Below are 20,740 nucleotides of genomic sequence, written 5' to 3' on the forward strand. Positions count from 1 at the left end.
AACTTAGAACTAACCAAATCACAGAATGCAAAAAAATAAAGAACACGTTGCAGAGAGTAAATGAGACAAAACTATGGAGTCAGATTTAAGAATAAGTCAATCATTAGATGTTTTGGATTTTTTTTTTTTTTAACAAACATGCTTGAAATGTTTTAATAGAATTTAACTTATCCTTAAATGGTCTTTTCATAACCAAAACAAACAACAAAAAACACCCAATGTTAAAACTTGAAAAATTAGATACTTCAGGTAGGCAGTAAACTCAATATTATGAAAGCAATGCTTCCAAGTTTCAAAGATTTGACAAGGTCTGCAGAATAACTTTTGCCAGTGGGTGGATACTCCACAATCTTCTGCCAAGTAGGACTGAGTGTCATTCACTGGTATGAGGTCGAATCCATTTCAAGGAATGTTGTGTTGGCACAGTCATTGAAGGATGATAAAATGAGTAGTCAGGTCTTGTACACTGAGTGTTACATCTGCAGTATTTTGGATGATAGAAGGGACTTTCCATTTTCCTACAAGCAGGGAAATAATGACACAGTTGACTATTAGAAGCTAGAAGGTGGCACTGGTTTTGCAATTGCTGGCTCTGGAGACACTACTGGAATTCTTAGACTCATATGAGTGAAGGGACAATCTGGTTTAGTACATTTTGTATCATTTTCAATTTGGATGAAAGAACAAACATTTTTTTTTTCAGTAAATTTACAATGGGGAAGGCTTTGCAAGTGAAACAGGGTGATGGTAAGCACACTCATCCCCATTTTTAAGGCAGGCAAGTATTTGCAACATTTCAAAAAATCTTTCTGGTTTCTGGAACATACTCAGCTCACTCATCTCCCATCTGAAAAGCTACCATTTGGCTCATCAAGCTGCCTGCTCATCAAGTGCAAGTGCTGTGGGTGGAGGAGAACTCTGAGTCCCTTGTTTGAGGTTGCATTTTGGTTTACAGGTTTCACTACTTCAAAACACATGGGGACATCATCCAGTGTCACTATAAATTTGGGACTTGCAGGTTTATCTGGTGGTACAAGATTCCATCTGCTTAAGGTGTCCTGAAAGTACCTGAATGGTAGCTCCAGTCTTCATCCCCCATTCTTGGTTTGGAGCCACTACTGTTTCCTCAGACAGCTTTGGCTTCTTCAGAATAAATGGTCTTGTGTCTGCATGGACTATGGATTCCATGTCATAGTAATCTTGACTGATCTGCAAAGTTTCTGCCATTACTGGCTCAATTAGCAGCCAGGATAACCACTGCCTCTGTTGAGTTACTGGGCTTTTTTTCTTTATTATATCCCTTTGTTTCTTCTTCTTTAATGGGGAGATTTATTCTGGGAGTCTTCCTTTACCCCTGGACCATTTCTGTCAGCAATTCTTCTTGAGAAGTTCAAGTTCTGGGAGCAACTGGAAGTCTCTGTTTCTGTGAGACTAGAAGAGTTAGTTGTTTTTGTTATAGATTCTTGAGCTTCAGATACAGCTTTCAAAATTAGATTCTTGTTAGCTTGTTTAGAAGGTGGAAGCAAAGGTCTCCTTTCAGGCTTTGCTGGCACTTGACACACTGCTAGGGATGCTTCCTCTATGATACCCAAAATCATCATTTTCCTCCTCTTCTTCACCAACATGATGGAATTTTTTTACTTTAACAGTTGAACTTACCACAAGCAACTTCCTCTTCTGAAAATTTTCTTCCTCAATACTTATTTTTTTCTGAGTTGTTTCTTAAGAAGGTTCTATAAGTCTCTTCTAAACTGTTAAGCACTTATGGTTCACAAAAATGTCCTATTTCATACACCTGGCTGTTTGTATATAGGTATATAGGTTGCTTGGTGGCACAAATACCATTTTGCTGCTGCTGAAATTGCAGCTTATTTAAATGAGAACCACTGTCTGCATTTTGACTTGCAGGTGGTTGACAATTTTCAATAGAAGTGTGAGAAGAATTATATGAAATTGTCGCTGTAGGGTTTTTTCCTGAGATAAGGGATTCTCCTGCACAAAACTGACGTCTTCATCAATGGGGTCATCTGGTTCTGACTTAGTATCAATCACATCTTCAGAGGGTGCTGTCTGCCTCAGAGGCTTCATAGCTGACATTAATCAGGTTGCAGCTCCAACATCATAAGTCTGTCTGACTTAGTAGTTTTCTGCACCTGTAAACTAGGAGAGACCTGGAATCTCTTTTTTCAGGGCTAGTGCTAGCAATGGCAAGGGGCAGCACTGCAGCTTCATGCCTTCTCTCATCCCCCTGACTGAAACTGCTCTTTTTTGAAGACACATTATTATCAAAGATGTTGGTTTCAGAAGACTTTAGACTGGATGGGTCAGTTGTAACATAGCCAAGTTTATCTAATACACCATGAAGAGATAATGATGAATCGTGCTGTTCCCTAGGAACAAGGACAGGTCCTCTGTCATTTGGTCCTGACTTTCTTGTTGGCCACTATTTCTATAATGTTATCAGGAAGTTCTTCATCAATGTAAGGTCTTGTAATTTTCCTTTAATGGCACTCCAGATCTTCGACTGATCTCCACGCCGATTTCCATGGCTCCAGCGTTGGCAGTGGGTTCAGCCCCTCCTGTGCCTTACTTCCCCAGAGCCTGGGACAGGTCCTTGCCCGTGGCTCAGTCACAGCAGGCACAAGTCACCAGCACCATTCCAGGGCGCTCTATGTGTCCCACCTCCACAGTCTCAGCAAAAATACTTTTAAGGTGGTGGTGGAAAATCTAGTATAAACAGTAGGTATGGACTAATAGAGCTAGAAATAGAGTAATAGCTGAAAATATGTAGAGTTGAGGAAGGCTGTATATTTTATTTTCTTATGTATTTTGCTTAATGCCTTATGGTGGGAGATGTTTTTACATGTTTAAAAGCTATTGTGGGGGCACCTGAGTGGCTCAGTGGGTTAAAGCCTCTGACTTCGGCTCAGGTCATGATCCCAGGGTCCTGGGATCAAGCCCCGCAACGTGCTCTCTGCTCAGCAGGGAGTCTGCTTCCTCCTCTCTCTCTGCCTGCCTCTCTGTCTACTTGTGATCTCTGAGTGTCAAATAAATAAATAAAATCTTTAAAAAAAAAAAAAGCTATTGTGAAAGAGCAAATAGGAAAAGATAGGGTGAAGTTATGGGAGAGAGAAAATAAGGAGTAACATCCAGGCATTAAAGGCAGATACTGTTGCCATGCCCCTACAATTTACTGGTTCTATCTTCTCCATATGTCTCCATATTTTAAAAAAAAAAAAATTTTTTTTTAATTTGAGAGAGGGAGGGAGAAGGAGGAAGGGGCAGAGAGAGAAGGAGAGAGTCTTAAGCAGATGCCACACTGAGCATGGAGTTCACTCAGGGCTGTATCTCACCACCTGAGGTAAACTGAGCTGAAACCAAGAGTCCAACACTCAATGAACTAGGCCACCCAGGTTCCTCAGTATGTCTCCATCTTGATACATTATGACTGTATGTAGAGAAAGCATAATTGTGTGTGTGTGTGTTTAAAGAGAAAAACACACACCAAAAAACCTCTCTGATCTTTCTGAGTGCATAAACAGCTATTTGAAAAAAAAAAAAAAAAACAAAAAACAAAACCTAATCCTCTGAAAATTTACTCAAAATCACACAATTTCAACAGTCCTTTTAGTTTATCTTGTATAAAATTATTCAGCTCTTCCCATGCTTTGATCTTAGATGATATCAGAAAGTATCCCTGAAGGAGTACAGGCACTTGCTCTCTTAGTAGAGTTAGGGAAAGTGATATTCATACAGAGCTGTCTGTTGTGCATTTTTTCATTCCTGTAAGTAGTGTTAGCCTCTTTTGCAGAAGTTCATGGTGGATGAACTCATAGTTTATTCATTTTGCTCAGGCAATGGTACTAGGAAGTCCTGGGCATTTCTCTCCTGTTGATGTAGTTTCCACTTAGTTCTTGCCAGCTGTGGACTCGGGCTCAGCTACCCATCTCCAGCCTTTACTGTGAGGTCATCACACTGCCCTTTCAAGGTCCTAAAGGCAGTATTTCAGTCTTCAGAGTTCATGTCAACCAGGAAATTAATGTGGCTTAGCTAAGTTTATTTGCTGCACATTTTAAAATTTTTCCTTCTTTTCAAATTGGCTAAGTTCTCCAAGTTGCTATATGCCAGGTTAGTAAAGAGGTCATTTTTTCCCCCAGAATCCAGAGGTTGATTGAAGTACTTTTTGCCCTTCAATATGTATTATTCTTGGGATTATTCTCATTATTTAACAAAGCTCCCAGTAAGGAGTTTCAAAGACCCAGAGAAAATTAGCAGATTCATTTTCCTCCCACTATCTTTGTTTCCTATTTCTGTCTCCAGTGCTTACTATAGTAAACCCTTCTTTCTGACTCTGTGTAAGCCTTAAATGAGAGGAGATATCCTTTATTCCCCCTTTGAATGAATGCTAGGAGATAGGTCTTCCAAGCTTGTGCTTGATATGATAAATAAGGAGAACAAAAAATAGTTAGCAAATTTTTTCTATTGACTTGCCAAGAGATCTAGTACCAACCTTATGGCCTGGATAGACATTGCAAAGAAACCAGGAGCACATGTAAAGTGTAATCGGCAGCTGACAGGTTATGAGCCTTTTGGGGTGTTCAGGGCAAAACAATGCTGTAGACATAAGTACCAATGATGCATAAACCATATCTCAAACAAAAAACCAGGTGGAAGTCTCAGAACAGAGCACGACTGCCTTGGAAATAACATCTGGTTTATTACCTAAAGCAAATGGATAGTGAAGCAGCCACCTGGGAAGGTTGGTAGGGTCAGTCTCCCAAATACATGAGTGAGCATGTCTTGAGAATTTACAGAGTCTGTGATTCTCAGCCTTGGCTCCACATTAGAATCAACTGAGGGAGCTTTTATTGATCCAGGTGCCCAGGCAATTCTCTGTCATATGAGAATCTCTAGTTATAGGACTTATATTTTTAAAACTCTCTAGGTGATTCCAATATACAGCCAAGTTTGAGAACCATTGCACCAAAGAAAGGAACCTAAAAGGAGACTGGAAATCAGGCTTTTGTGAAATTAAGGGCTAGTGTGCTGTCATAATCTCTTTTCAATGTGGACACAAATTTCTTGTAAACTTTAAAGTGTTATCATGCCTAGTGTTTCTTCAAAGATTATGTGTAGTTAGAGGAATGGGCTTTTGTTAGGGTTCTCCAGTATTGCTCTAGACCCATGATACTTTTAATATTATTTTTTAGACTGTACCATTGAAAATAGAGAAATGAGAAAATATTACTTAAAAAAAAAAGAAAAAAAAAGGAAATGAGCCTGAAAAAAAATAAATCACAAGGTAGAGGATTAATGAATTTTAAAAAAGTTTTTTTTGACAGAACTCACAACTAAACCTTTCACTCCATCACTTAAATAAAAAAGAATCTCAGTTTCCAGATGCAAACTACCAAAATTTTAAGCTCTGCTTTTAAGGAAATTAAATTATGTGCTACAAATATCTATTAGCCAAGAAGTCATCATTCAGAAGTTCTGGAAGAATTCATTAACATTTGCAAATCAACCCTGTATTTCAGTATAAAGGCAAATGTAATATAGTTCACTAATCAATATATTCTCCAAGGGAACTAGAAAAGCCTTTATGTTAATAGATTTCCAATGCTGGTCCACACATTGTTTATCATTGTATACTGTCCTTTATATTTATTTTTATTTTTTAAAAGATTTTATTTACTTATGTGAGATAGAGAGTGAGAGAGAACATGAGACAGGAGAAGGTCAGAGGGACAAGCACACTCCCTGTGGAGCTGGGAACCTGATGCCGGACTCGATCCCAGTTCTCTGGGATCATGACCTGAGCTGAAGGCAGTTGCTTAGCCAACTGACCCACCCAGGCACCGTATACTGTCCTTTTTAAAAATGGGATTTCTGTAATGTAAAAATCATGTTAATTTGTGTTATGTATTCACACAATTTACTGTTGATGTCAGCCTGACAGCATTCATGGTGAGAAGACATTACACATTGCCTAATGTGAATGTTAGCCCTAGAGGAGATAGCTGGAGATAAATTCTACCCTTTTCATTTCATGACAGCCACCACTAGGAAAATGAACGTGATTAACAAATTGTGGAGAGGTTAGTAAGCTTTGTGTGTTATCAGAATTAAAACAAAAACAAACAAACAAAAAACAAAAAACCATGATCATGTACAGGAACTATATCAAAATAAAAATGCAAAGAAGACCTCTGGAAGAGTGTATTTGCTGGCAAGCATCCAGTTTTTTTTTTTTAATCCAGAGATCGTATTCTTCAATAAATCACAGTATATATACACACATATATAAACACACATACATAGGATAGTCTCCCCAGCAAAATCTGCCAAATCCCACTTAGAATTATAGAGTATTTTGGCCTAGGTGGGATTTTAGATATCATGAAATATTCTGTTGGGATAATACACAGCTTTCTTCAATCACGATTTTGCCAGTTAACTCCTCTAAGATCTTAGACAAGTCACTAAACTTTCTGATTGTGCTAAAATTGTGAAAACTAAGCAAGTATTTTATATTAAGTATCTATCCCATAAATGATCCAGAAATGTTAGTTGGGTAATTCACGAATGGAGTAAGATTTGAATGACTGGTCCTTGGCAGCACAGCTAGTCACTGGCAGAGTTGAGACCAAAACCACAGGCTTCTGGCTCCTCTCAAGTATTTTTGCTTTTCTTCCTACCTTTTAAAAATCAGAAGAGAGGTTATGATTCTCCAGGTTTCTTAGAATTTGTACCAGGACTTCCAAGCTCTTTTAAATGGAAGAGACCACTAAGTGGCTTTTATATAAGATATCTGGAGATAAGTATGGAGATAATTCTCAAATTCTTTAAAATTAGAGCTTTGAAGTCTATTAGAAAAGGTACTGTGAAGTATTCGCCAGTGTGTTTTTAATTTGATTTTTCTCCCACATGACCCTTCTCCCCATTTCAAGGAGAGTAAGAGTAGTTTAAGTTTACTGCTTCAAGAAAGGAAAGATATAACAAGAAAAATAAAATTGAGAACTAAGTCAGTTCTTGTGTCCTAAATTTCAAAATACACTTATGAATTTAAGGAAGACACAACAGTCTTGACAAAAAAGGCTTTGGAGTAGCATGATAAGAGGTCTTTTAAGTATTGAAAGCTAAGGTCTTGACCTAAATTACTGACATAGAAAAATAAATCCTCTGTTAGAACAAGTTTTTATCACCTGGTAAATATCTATAAAGAATTTGGGAGGAGCATAAGTGAGATAGTAAGAAAAGAAAGATAGCCATAGACCAGTGCCCTCTTGAAGTAAAAATTATTCTAGCTGCTGCACCCCTGGCAGAATGAGAGAACACACAGCTTCCTGTTTGGGATACTGCTAACACTTAAGAAATTCCTCCGACTGTGGTTTTGAGAAAACAGAGATGATGTTTAAATGAACCTATTTGGCTGGTGAACATAAGGCCCAGAGCCCCTGTGAACAGTAAGTCCTAGAAGTGTGCAGTCACATAATTTTATTTCCCTTGTATTGCCCTGAGTGACACAGCTTTATCCTGGAAAGACAACAGTTCTGGGGTGGGCAGAGATGAGGGCGTTCTTGTGGAATGTGCCACAGAAATTTACATATATAACGTGGATGCCTCTTCATGTGCTGAGGTAGAAGATTGATTATGCCCATGGAGTAGAGGAAGTGAGAGGCTAGTAGAGCACAGGAATTTGAACCTCAAGTTGTAGAGTACTACAGTTGTGTTCATATCCAACTTTGTCTTTTAATTGCTGCATAAACTTGACACAATTTTTTAACTGCTCTGGGCACTAGTGTTCCTGTTTGTAAAACATGGATAGTAATAATAGTACTTGGATAGTAATAATAGTACTCACTCCATAGGGCTGTTATGAAGATGGATAAACAAAGATATAACTATAGATAGATACAGATATAGATAAAGATATATAGATATAAATTACCTAGTATAGAGCTATGTAAATGTGAACTATTTTTTAATGATCTTTTTCAGCAGATGCCAGCTATGGATAGATGCACTATAAGGATGAGGTTCTTACTCATCCTTATTTCACAACAAATTTCATAAATTTAGGTTTTACACCAAGTTGGGGGTTGAAGTAGGGACAGAAAAAACAAAAACAAAAATTTACTGAGCAAGTTTCAAAGGGACTATTTGATAAAGTTTTAGGCTTCTGCACTCAGGTAGAATTATAAATTAAGCCATAAATTAAATTATCCATATTCATATATGCACATGTATATATAGTCATATATATGTTTATTTCTTTGACATGTAAGTATGTGGCCTATGGGATTCACACTACTAAAAATTAAGTGGTGAAAACTTAAAAGGCTTTTAAACGGAAAATTTCATTTTAGTTTGACAGTAAGATATTTGTTGCTGATATATAACTATTTTATTTTTTATATGCTGATTTATATTTTTATATTTATATTTTTATATTCAATATAATTAATTAAGAATTATAATGTGTATTATATATTATATAATTAATTATATATAATTAATATAAATAAATAATTTTTATATTTATATTTAATATTTATATATTCTTTATATGCTGATATATATCTATTTTATTTTTTTAATTAAAGATTTCATTTCATTATTTGAGAGAACGAGAGCAAGAGATACCATGAGTGGGAGGTATGGGGCAGAGGGCGAAGGAGAACCAGACTCCCTGCTGAGAAGAGAGCCTGACATGGACATGAGGCTCCATCCCAGGACTCTGGGATCATGATCTGAGCCAAAAGCAGACACTTAACTTACTGAGCCACCCAGGTGCCCCTATATCTATAGCTATCTCTCTAATCTAGCAATCTATCTCTTTCTCATATTTGAAAGTCGATTATAGCTGAATAATTAAAGATCCTGCTAAGTGATTATATATTATAGTAGCATAGATTTAGAGTCAGGATTCTCTCAGTAATAATGTTTTTAAATAATCTGTGTCATAACTGTCTTAATTGACTAGCAAATAGTAATAAATGAATATTGTCTATACATTGGCAACTCAACAGAGAATAAGTTCATATGCAATTTATCCTGTGAATTTTGAAAAAAAAAACAAAGGAAAAATTATACATATATATTTTTAACCGATATTATTTATTTATTTATTTATTTATTCATTTTGAAAGAGAGAGAGAGCGCTCAAGATGGGGGAGTGGCAGAGGGAGAGGGAGAGAGAGAATCTGTAGCAAATTCCCTGCTGAGCACAGAGCCCAATGCAGTACTTGTTCTCAGTACTCTGAGATCATGACCTGAATCAAAAATAGGAGTTGGACACTTACTGGACTGAGCTATCCAGGTGCCCCCAAATATTTTTTAGCAGAAGAAAAATGATAAGAAATTGGTATGTGTTAAATAATTAAGAAACACTAAAAACAAAAATGCCATGTTTTACTGAGCATGTTTATCATTTTAAGGATCTAAAATTTGGAACTGGAAAATTCCTGAGACTTCCAGCCTAAATAAAGGAGTATAAAGAATATCAAGTTGCCTTTAATCTTTATGAGTGGAAAGTGTTAGTACCTCTATTCATTCATGTGTTTAACTGTGCAACTTTGTGAGCACCTTAACTTACAAAGACAGATGTCAGTACTTAAAATCTTGGCTTTCAGACTATAGGGATTACTGCTTTCTGAGGCATTCAAAGTGGAAAAAAATATATTCACTGGAACTCAGAAAATTAAAGAGTTTTAAAGAAGGGAGTGTAAGGCAACAAAATTCATTACATATTTTATCTAAACTTGTAGTAACTTTTGTCCATCAAAGAACCTTCTCTCTTCACATTCTTCTTCATCTCCTTCCTCTGTTTCCCTCCCTTTATGAGTAATCTGTTTTTTTGTTTGTTTGTTTGTTTGTTTGTTTTTTAAGATTTTATTTATTTATTTGACAGAGAGAGAGATCACAAGTAGGCAGAGAGAGGAGGAAGCAGGCTCCCAGCTGAGCAGAGAGTCCGATGCGGGACTCGATCCCAGGGCCCTGAGATCATGACCTGAGCCAAAGGCAGCGGCTTAACCCACTGAGCCACCCAGGCACCCCGAGTAATCTGGTTTTATAGTCCATCTGGGTTAACTACACTAGGATGGGAAACTTTAATGGGCAAATAACTTCTAGGTTGCATACCAAGATTGCATAGCTCAAGTTCACTCTGCAACTAGGCTTGAGAAAGGAAATGCAACTAGACTTGAGAAGGAAAACATTAGATCACTTTTAAATCAGAGAAAATTATAGTTGGTATCTAAGAGGTAGTAGTTCAACACCTGGAAATGACTGTTGGCATTCATTCACTCATTCATTTATTCTATAGATAAATATTGATCTCTGAGTGCCAGACACAGATTTATTATATGATGATATTAAATCTTTTCAGCTGAATTCTTCCCATCTCCATCTTAGTACACATACATAAATGTCAGGATTATTTATCAGTTTCTGGGACATTACAGAAACTCAGTAATTCATATGTATTTCTATGTATTTGCCATGCATAGTGTGGAAAAATGTAGAGGAGAGTGGCTGATAGCTCTCTTTAACATAAAGAAATAAAATATCAGGGACGCCTGGGTGGCTCAGTGGGTTAAAGCCTCTGCCTTCGGCTCAGGTCATGATCCCAGGGTCATGGGCTCTCTGCTCAGCAGGGAGCCTGCTTCCCCCTCCCTCTCTCTCTGCCTGCCTCTCTGTCTACTTGTGATCTCTGTCTGTCAAATAAATAAAATCTTAAAAAAAAAAGAAATAAAATATCAGATGCTGGTTGTAATCAGAAGAATAGGGAAAGAAAGGTCACAGGAGAGTACCAGGGCATAAAAGAACAGGCCGTCCTGGATTTCATGGAGTTGGATGGAGAAAGAACACTTTCGAGGAGCAAAGGTCAGGTTTTACTAGTTGCATCACTGTTCTACTCAAAACTTCCTAATGACTAAGACACAAGAGTATAATAAGCTCTGTGATAGGTCTTATTCTTCTTCCATAAACAACTTGAAAACTGGAGAAATTATATGAAACAAACATTTTTAGATGTTAGACAGCAGGAAGTACAGGACTGTTATCCCTGGATTTAGGAAAACAAATCACAGTAGCCTTATGCTTGAAGAAAATTTCTGGAATGCAAAATAGCAAGGGGAACCCAAACAGAGACCAGTGGTTTTGCTGTGTTGACAACATGAGGACTGGACTTTTAAGATGCTGAGATGACTAGAATTTACAAGGTAGAAAACATGAGATGAGAGAGATACACAGAGAAATAGTTCCAGTAATTTACACAGAGGTCTTAGTTTTTAGAATTCCATTCTGCACATATTATAAGTAAAACCTCAAAGGGCAAGTAAAAAAAAAAGTCTTGTAAGAAAAGAACAATTATCAGGGAGTTGTAAGCAAAAGGGTTTCCAAAAATTACACAAAAGTAGGAATTATTCAAGTCTTAATTTATTGTGGAGTCTCATTAATATGTGAGACACTGTAGAGACTCCAGACATATCATGATTTAGGAGGAGGACTAAGTGAGCTCTAGCAGAAATACTACTCCAGAGTAATTGGTGCTCCAAAATAAATAAATAATTTTAAAAAATAATAAAAATAAATTAGAAAATAATAATAGTGCTTTAAAAAGTTTTGAAAAGATCAAACTAACCAACAAATAACTCTACCAAAATGGTGTCATCACTCTTTAAAGGAAGACAATGAATGTCAGCACTTAACAACATCAAATTTGGAAGCATCTAATAAAAAAAGTACATAGATATGAAGAATTAAAAAAACGAGGCTTATAGCCAGCAGCAATGTCTATCCATGTAAACATTCTAAAAAATGACAGGACTGGGAGAATTTTTCAATAAGGACTATAAAAATCAATTATAAATATGCTCAGATATTCAAAGAAAAATGTGAACATAATGAGAGAATAAATTAAAAATATATATAATAGCTATTTTCTGACAAAGAAAAATATAAATATCACGTAAAACACCACTACCTAAGATTTTTATCAGATTAGACTCCATCAGAAAAGAAGTAATATTAAACCCAACAAACTGTCAACTTAAAATTCTTTGCCCAGTGAAAGTATCTTTCATAAATGAAGGCCACATAAAAACTTCTTCAGGCCAGCAAAGCTGGAAGAATTTATTTGTAGAACTAGACTGTAAGACATGTTAAAGAATTTTCTTCAAGTGGAAGAAAAGCTGTTTTAGATGGAAATATGGATCTATGCAAAAGAATGAGATCGATAAACATGTGTGGGACTTTTTATAATTTTTAATTATAATTTTTATAATGCATTTAAATATATATTTTATATTTATATTTATATATTTTTAATATATTTTAAAATAATAGGAATAAGAGACAACTCTTACTTATAGAAGAATTCTAATTAATAAATATAAAAGTAATGAGGGAAATATAACATCATTAGAGCTACAGTAATTGCTGCAGGCAAGATCTACCAAAGCATGGCAAGAGGGCAAAAGTTTATGGTGAAATGGGGTATTTTATACCTTCAAAGTATATCACCTCAAATATATATCTATATCTATAGATATAGATATCTATATAGACATAGATACACATTTGAGAGAGAGAGAGAGAGTACAGAGGGAGGGGGAGAGGGAGAGAGAGTATCCCGAAGCGGACTCCCTGCTGAGCAGGGAGCCAGACATGGGGCTTGATCCCAGGAATCTGAACTCATGACCTGAGCCAAAATCAGGAGTTGGCCGCTTAATAGACTGAGCCAGCGAGGTGCCCCACCTCAAATACTTATTAAATCAAAGGGAAAAAATACTAAGGTTACAGTAAAGAAATTTGATAAATACCACATTAACCAAGTGGTAAATATTAACATGGTCAGTAGTAAGTCAAATATAGACATGTACTACTGATTTGATGCCTAAGAAGGGACATCAGCTCTGTGTACTTTTCCTCAAATCCATAACCTCAATCTAATCATGAGAAAACATCAGACATATACAAATTGAAAGGCATCCTGCAACATACTTGGCCATTATTCTATAAAAATGTTAAGGTCATTAAGAAGAAGAACAGACTGAAAACTCACTGTTTGGAGAAGATTAAGATAGGGAAACTAAATGCATTGTGGAATCCTGAATCAGCTTTCAGAATAGAAAAAATTTATTAGTGGTAAAACTGGTGATGTGAAAAAAAAAGTTCATGGTTTAATTAACAATATTACACTAAAGTTAATTTCTTGGCCTTAGTAGTTGTGTAGTAGTTATGTAAGCTGTTAACATGTAAGCTGTTAACATTAGGGAAAGTTAGGTAGAAGATACAAGAGAACTCTCCATACTATCTTTGCTAAACTTCAGTAAATCTAAAATTGTTTCAGAATATCAAGTTAGAAATGTTAAATGACAGCTGAAAGAAAGATAACGGCAGAATACCCTCAACTCAGACTGTTTCAGTTTGTAATCTGGCTATTCAATTAATTGACATAAAACCTGACAAAAGTTACTTAACAAAGCCTCAGTTTTCCCCTGGATGTAATTCTCTCCATTGGGAGGATTAAATTTATTACTAGATGTAAATGTCTTAATATATGACTTCCTAGTAGTTAGTATATGTACTGCCTCAAAACACTAAATACTTCTATTAGGGTAAATATATGAGAAAAATAACAGGAATATATAATTAAAAGAAGAAAATCTATAGCCTGATACTACTTAATTCTTCAAAATAAATTAACCAAATAGCATTCTGTTACTGTTACTGTTTGTTGGTCAAATTGTTACCTGAAGTAGGCAAAAAAAGTAAGCAAATAAATAAAATTTAAAAAAAATCTACTAAGTTGGGAAAAAATTTGTGAACTTTAATTCTGAAATTACATGTATGAAGGGTCTTTAAATATCTAAATATCAAAATATAGGGTACCAAGACAAATAAAGAGAAATGAAAATTTAATTTATAGTAAATTGTAACTCTCCTCATTTTAAAATAGTCACTAGGTTAGCAAGACTAGGGTTTCTTTTAGACTATCTTAATTTTGTTGAGTTGGATTTTTGAAATGTCCAGATTATAACAGTGAGATAGACTTGAAAATATCCTTGATACTAACAGTTTTCTTCCATTTTTGTTATTTATTTTAAAATTTCCTGTAGGATTTCACATCCATGGACTTTCTTTTAATAAAATAAATAATAGTACTGTAAGGAAATTGCATGTAGGGGTGTCTGGGTGACTCTGATGGTCAAGTGTCTTCCTTCTGCTCAGGTCATGATCCCAGGGTTCTGGGGTCCAGACCCAGACCCGCAATGGGCTCTCTGCTCAGGAGGGAATCTGCTTTCCCCTCTGTCTCTGTCTCTGTCTCTCTCCCCTGCTCATGCTCTCTCTCTCGAATGAATAAATGAAATCTTTAAAAAAAAAAAAAAAAAAGAAAATTGTATGTAAGTAGGCAAAGGTGTTTGTATTTTTTTAAATGATTTTTAAATTTTTTTTATAAATTTGTAATGTATTATTAACCCCAGGGGTACAGGTCTGTGAATCGCCAGGTTTACACACTTCACAGCACTCCCCCTAGCACATACCCTCCCTAATGCCCATAACCCTACTACCCTCTCCCTAACCCCCTCCCTCTGGCCACTCTGTTTGTTTTGTGACATTAAGAGTCTCTTATGGTTTGTCTCCCTCCCGATCCCATCTTGTTTCATTTATTCTTTTCCTATCCCCAAAACCCTCCACGTTGCATCTCCACTTCCTCATAGGTTTTGTTTTAATTGTCAAAGATAATAGAGCATTTTTCAATATGGTAACTAAAGTTTAATTAATATATATTACTCTTAGTTTTTTGACCAAAGTTTACATATTATGAAATTATAGAAGAATGATAAATCTTGACCTTTGTCTTCCAAATTCAATACACTTGTTAGAAATTCAAACATTTTATAGGAATATACTCAAATATTTTCAAGTACTTATCAAAGTAAAGGAAGAGTTGATGGAATAGGAAGCTGTTTTTTTCTTTACCTGCACACATGGTTGAGAAAAGTCAGAGGGAAGAAAAATAAACTCAACGGAATGAAATGTATTCATAAAAGTGTTCTATTAATGAATTAATAAGTATATGCTTAAAAGAAATTTGACAAGATCTGTTTTATAGTACTTATTTGTAAAAATGATAGATTTCAAAAATCATTATCCAAAGTAAAGAAAACTAATTCCAAGAAAAATCAGGGTTATGTGCAATTGTTAAATTCCACACTCTCCAAGTTTCCACTTAAAGAAATTCTTTGTGAAATTTTCTCCACCATAAATCTGTTGCTTTTGGTTTTAAGCCTGTACATTTTGATGTTCATTATTCTGATTGCCTTTCTTTTTTTTTTTTTTTTTTTTTTTTAAGATTTTTTATTTATTTGCCAGAGAGAGAGAGAGAGAGAGTACACACAGCAGGCAGAGAGGCAGGCAGAGGCTATGAGAGAAGCAGGCTCCCCGCTGAGGAAGGAGCCTGATGCGGGACTCGATCCCAAGACCCTGGGATCACGACCTGAGCCGAAGGCAGCGGCTTAACCAACTGAGCCACCCAGGCGTCCCAATGATTGCCTTTTCTGTTTATTTCTCCAATTCACTGACTTCCTTCTTCATTCTATTTTGGCCCCTTATTTTCTTTCTTGTGTACATACATTTGCAAGAGTATTAGTTATCATCATGTTCAAAGTGGGATAATCTATAAAGTCATTAAAAGTCTTAGCAGAACAGAATGTGGAAGTTATAAATGGACATTTCCAACATTATGAAGTTTTCTAGACTTGAGGGAGGAATTACAAATTATTATAGGAAGAAATATATGAATGCTAAGTAAACATCTGTTTTCATAATTCTCTCAAGAGTATCTACTACAAAGTATGGGTTTTATAAATATATATGTACATGCATGTATATGTATATAAGGGCATATATATGTGTGTGTGCTTTGTGTGTTTTCATTTATACAGATGCATGTAAGCATGCATGCACATGAATATGTTTTCATGCACATGCACACATATATATATAAAAGGTATCAATACATCTGTTTGTACGTATGTACTTTCTTGTTTACATACATGTACACAAAAGGTATATGCATATACTTTCATACACATGTCTATATTTTCAAATGATGCACACAAATGAAGTTGAGCAAGAGAAAGTATGAATTGTATAACAGTAATCAACATGAGTAAACCCTTGCAATCATTGAAAATACTTTAGACTATAAAAACATCAAGAATAATGTTTGCCACATTGTATGGGTCATAAGATAGCCTTCCTTCATTGGTAAAATGTTGTCTTGAATCTTCAAAATGATATTTGCATAGTTTCTTACTGAAATAAAGAGCAATTTGTTTGATAGGGTTTTTGTTATACTTTGAAATGATTGCAAAAATAAAAGTTATAATTATAAACATATATCTGGTGGAAAAAATATGTAAAGGTTGCAGTAAAGACTTCTAAACCAAGGTTCCTCAAACTTGTGTATACTTTAAAATAATCTGGCACAGATCGAAATAACTGATTCTTGGACTGTAACCCTAGAGATCAGTGAATAATGAGTGGATTCAAGAACTCTAAAATTTTATAATGTACCCTGGGTGATTTTAATGCAGTTGGCCCATAGATCACACTTAGAGAAAAAAGAGAACAGTGCTGCAATTTGAATTTCATAATTTTTCTCCAGGATAAGGAATTAAAAAGAGCAGAAAAATATGAATTTCTATATAAAGTCTTCCAAGTGGACAGAGATACTACAGAGTTACTTCTTGTATTACAAATGTTTGTGCACATGTCTGTAACTATACAATTTTGGCTAATGAGAGGATTTTTAAATATTATATGTGTCAATACTAAGCAAGAAGGTAGACTATATCAGACTTAAGTAGTACATTAAATATAGACCTGTGGAGATTCAGGACTATTGATGCATGTTAATTAAATAGCTATAAGCTTGTAGGTGCCAGGGCCAAAGGTAAGAGACAGATTTATTTAAAGTGCATTTTTAAAGCCATTTGGGATTACAGTCATTAATCATTCATCTCTTGATGAATGTGTGGTAGCAGTCAAGTAGAACACATCTGCTGTGTTGCACCCAGAGAAGTCCATTCTGAGGTTGCACTGACTGCAGTGGAATGTTGATGGCAACATCAGCTAAGCAGATGTGGCAGGAAAGTGGCACTGGCTGTGGCAGTCAAAGGAATGCAGAGCCACAAACTTCAAATGCATGTTAAATGACATATTAGACCAAATTAGATGCGTTAGAACATTCATAGTCCTTGAAATGCTACATTATTACTTATCATTCCTCAAGGACAATATGTGCTAGGCAGCATGAGGATGTTCTTTGCTGTCAATTCTTTGTGTCATTTGCTGTGAACAAGAATTCAAACAAGGGATTATTCAACTAAATCATGTTTCAACAAGACCTAGAAGACTCATTGCTCTGTTTACTTGTCTTTTGTAGAGTAAAGGGCAAAATTTGTGCTAATGAAATACACTAGGCTCTGTTGGCCTCACCATGATCTTCTGTGGATATAGCAATTTAAAGGCAAAAGACGAACTCTGTATGTTCATTATGAGGAAAAAAAAAGCCAATTAGCCTCTATTCTGCTAACAACCCTAGCAGATATATTATAATCATGTCAAATTATATTAAAAAAAGCCAAATTTATTAATGGTTAATGCTACTAGAAGCTCATTTGACCTTCAGATAAGTGGAAAATCATTTTACACTATCTGCATAAATTATTTCTTTTGTTTTTATGTAAAACCATAAATGTCTTTTAATTAGAGGAAATTGTGTATCAGTAAGACAGATTTCCAAAAATAAGGACAGCAATACCGTGAATCAGTCTCAGGTAGTGATTCTCACTAAAAGTGTATTTTAACATGATGTTAAACAACAATGAAAAAAAAAAAAAACCACAATGAAGAAAATTATTTCTTGTATCTCAGTGTGATCTATGGATAATAGAAAGTAGACTTAAAAAACAGTCTAATGGAAATAAAATGATAAATGATAAATAGTAGAAACTAGCACATGGCCTGTGACAGTTTCATGAAATAAATAAATAGCACAAATTGTATTTAAAAATGAATATTGAGTTGGGGGAAATTGGAAGGGGAGGTGAATCATGAGAGACTATGGACTCTGAAAGACAATCTGAGGGGTTTGAAGTGGGGGGGGGGAGTGGGAGGTTGGTGTACCAGGTGGTGGGTATTATAGAGGGCATGGATTGCATGGAGCACTGGGTGTGGTGAAAAAATAATGAATACTGTTATGCTGAAAATAAATTTAATTTAAAAAATAAATAAAAAATTAAAAAATGAATATTGTTTAAAGTATTGAAGAATGTATCTATATACAAGCTAAAACTACCCTATAATTACTCATTTGAAGTTTTACCAACTTGTTACTTATTTTACTTAGCCTTTTTTATTTTTATTGAATCCATTTATTCAAGAAGGGCAAGAATATTCTAGACATTTGGAATATAGCAGTGAACAAAGAGACAAAATCCACTACCCTCGTGGTGATTACATTTTAAGAGGTAGAAGGATATATAAGATAAACAAGATAAAGAAGCAAAATGTAATAAATTAGAACTTATAATTATTAAGGAGGAAAAGAAATCAGGGACACTGCATATATTTGCATGGGATTTTGGTGGGGACAAGTTGAGATTCTAAATAGTAGGCCAGAAAATACCTTAGTGAGAAGCTGTAATATGAGGAGAGATCTTAAGTTGTTGAGAGAGAAAGTTATTTGGACATCTTTGGGGACAGTATTCCAGTAAGAGAGAGCAACAACAGATAAGGCCACTATAAAAGCAATGCCTGGCATATTTTAGAAAGGCAAGGAAGAATTAACAAAGAAAAAGAATTCTAGAAAAATGATTTGAAACAATAAAAAGGTAAGCAATGGGAAGTTCAGAGCATGTGGAGTCATGTAGGATACTGCAATGTAAAGACTTTGGTGCTCCCCCGCCCCCCACTAAAAAGTTAAGACTTCTATGGACTTTCAGATAAAAGGCTGAATTATTTGGGGAGGTTATCAGTTTCCTAGAAAAAAATAGTAGCTTTGTTAAGTGTTCAAAATACCTGTAACTGAGCTAGAAACCAGAACTATGAGAGTGATGGAATAAGGCACAGTACCCTCCCTCATGGAGCTGACAATCTGGTTGGAAGACAACCGCTTTGAACGAACAGTTATTTAAGAAGTTCTATGAAAGGAAGCATTACAGAGGACTTGGTTAGCACATAGGAGAAGCCTCTAAGGAATCAAGGAATGGTTTCCCAAGGGAAGTCACATGTAAGTTGAGAAATGAAAGATCAGTAGAAGTTAACCAGCACGGTGAGAGGGAGGAAGGCCCATGAGAGAGAGTGTGTGTGTCTGGTGTGTGTGTCTGTGTCACTCTGTGTAAGATCTCTGGTTATAAAGGGAGAAGTTAGTGCTATATAGAGAATAATTCATTGGAAAGTTTATATTTGATAGTGTGCATATACAAGAAAGCAAAGTAGGGTGAGAATTTGGAAGAGACTAAGAAGAGTACTAAGTTGGAACTGCAAGAAAAACCTTTATTTCCCTGATGAAGGACTGTATCCTGAGGTTACCAGAAAACTCAAAGGATTTTAAATTGAAAAGCAGTTGTTTCCATTTTTATTTCAACAGATCAACTTGGTTAGAGTTAGTTAAGGAGTTATCAGACTGTTGGAGTGATTCGAGCAAAATGTGATGGAGGCTTGGGTTTGGCAATAAACAAAAGTCAAGGAAAAGGAGAGAGATATATTTCAGATATATTTGCACACTTGGTAATTTATTAGTAGGCAGGACAGTACAGAGGAAAGAAAATTACCTGATGTCTGGTTTGGGCAGCTGGCGTATAATGCCATTACTGAGATAAGAAGTGCTATAGGAAAAGAAGTTTTGTGAAGAGAAGATAAGTTCAGTCAAAAGTCCTTGTAAATATTCATGTTCTGATATTCCGAATACTACTGGATTTCCTATAGAGAATGTCTAGGACAAGATACACATTTGGCAAGGCTATGTTCAGTTAAGGCATGGGAGAGGATGAGATTGCTCAGAGTGTATAAAATTTGAACACAAGAGAACTTCAAGTGGCACTCTTAAGAGCCCAGAATTAGGGAATAAAAGAAGAAAAGGTGCCTTTATGAAGATACCATAGGGAAGGGAAGAAAATTAGAAAATTTGAGACCATGACATCTCAAAAAAAAAAAAATTTAAATAGTGGGCATCCTCATCTGTTTGTGCTGTTATAGCAAAATTCCACAAATTGAGTGGCTTAAAAACAACAAACATGGGGTGCCTGGGTGGCTCAGTGGGTTAAAACCTCTGCCTTCGGCTTGGGTCATGGTCCCAGGGTCCTGGGATTGAGCCCCACATCGGGCTTTCCGCTCAGCGGGGAGCCTGCTTCCTCCTCTCTCTCTCTCCCTGCCTCTCTGCCTACTTGTGATCTCTGTCTGTCAAATAAATAAATAAATATTTAAAAACAAAACAAAACAAAACAACAGCAAACATTTGTTCTCATAGTTCTGGAGACTGGGAGTCTGACATCAAGGTGCCAGTATGGTTGAGCGAAGGCCCTCTTCTGGTTGCAGACTTCTCATTATATTTTATGTGGCAGAAGAAGCTAGGGAGGTCTTTGGGGTCTTTTTATAGGAACATTAATCCCATTTATGAGGGTTCCACCCTCATGATTTAATACCCCCAAAGGCCCTAACC

General features: G+C 35.7%; 1 pseudogene; it reads right to left on the reverse strand.

Annotated features, from left to right (window-relative positions):
* Positions 1-373: 373 nt before the first annotated feature.
* LOC131830381 (zinc finger CCCH domain-containing protein 14-like) lies at positions 374-2,547 on the reverse strand (annotated as a pseudogene).
* Positions 2,548-20,740: the final 18,193 nt, after the last annotated feature.

The sequence above is a fragment of the Mustela lutreola genome, chromosome 4, assembly GCF_030435805.1.
Source record: "Mustela lutreola isolate mMusLut2 chromosome 4, mMusLut2.pri, whole genome shotgun sequence".
In the NCBI taxonomy this organism is placed as follows: Eukaryota; Metazoa; Chordata; class Mammalia; order Carnivora; family Mustelidae; genus Mustela; species Mustela lutreola.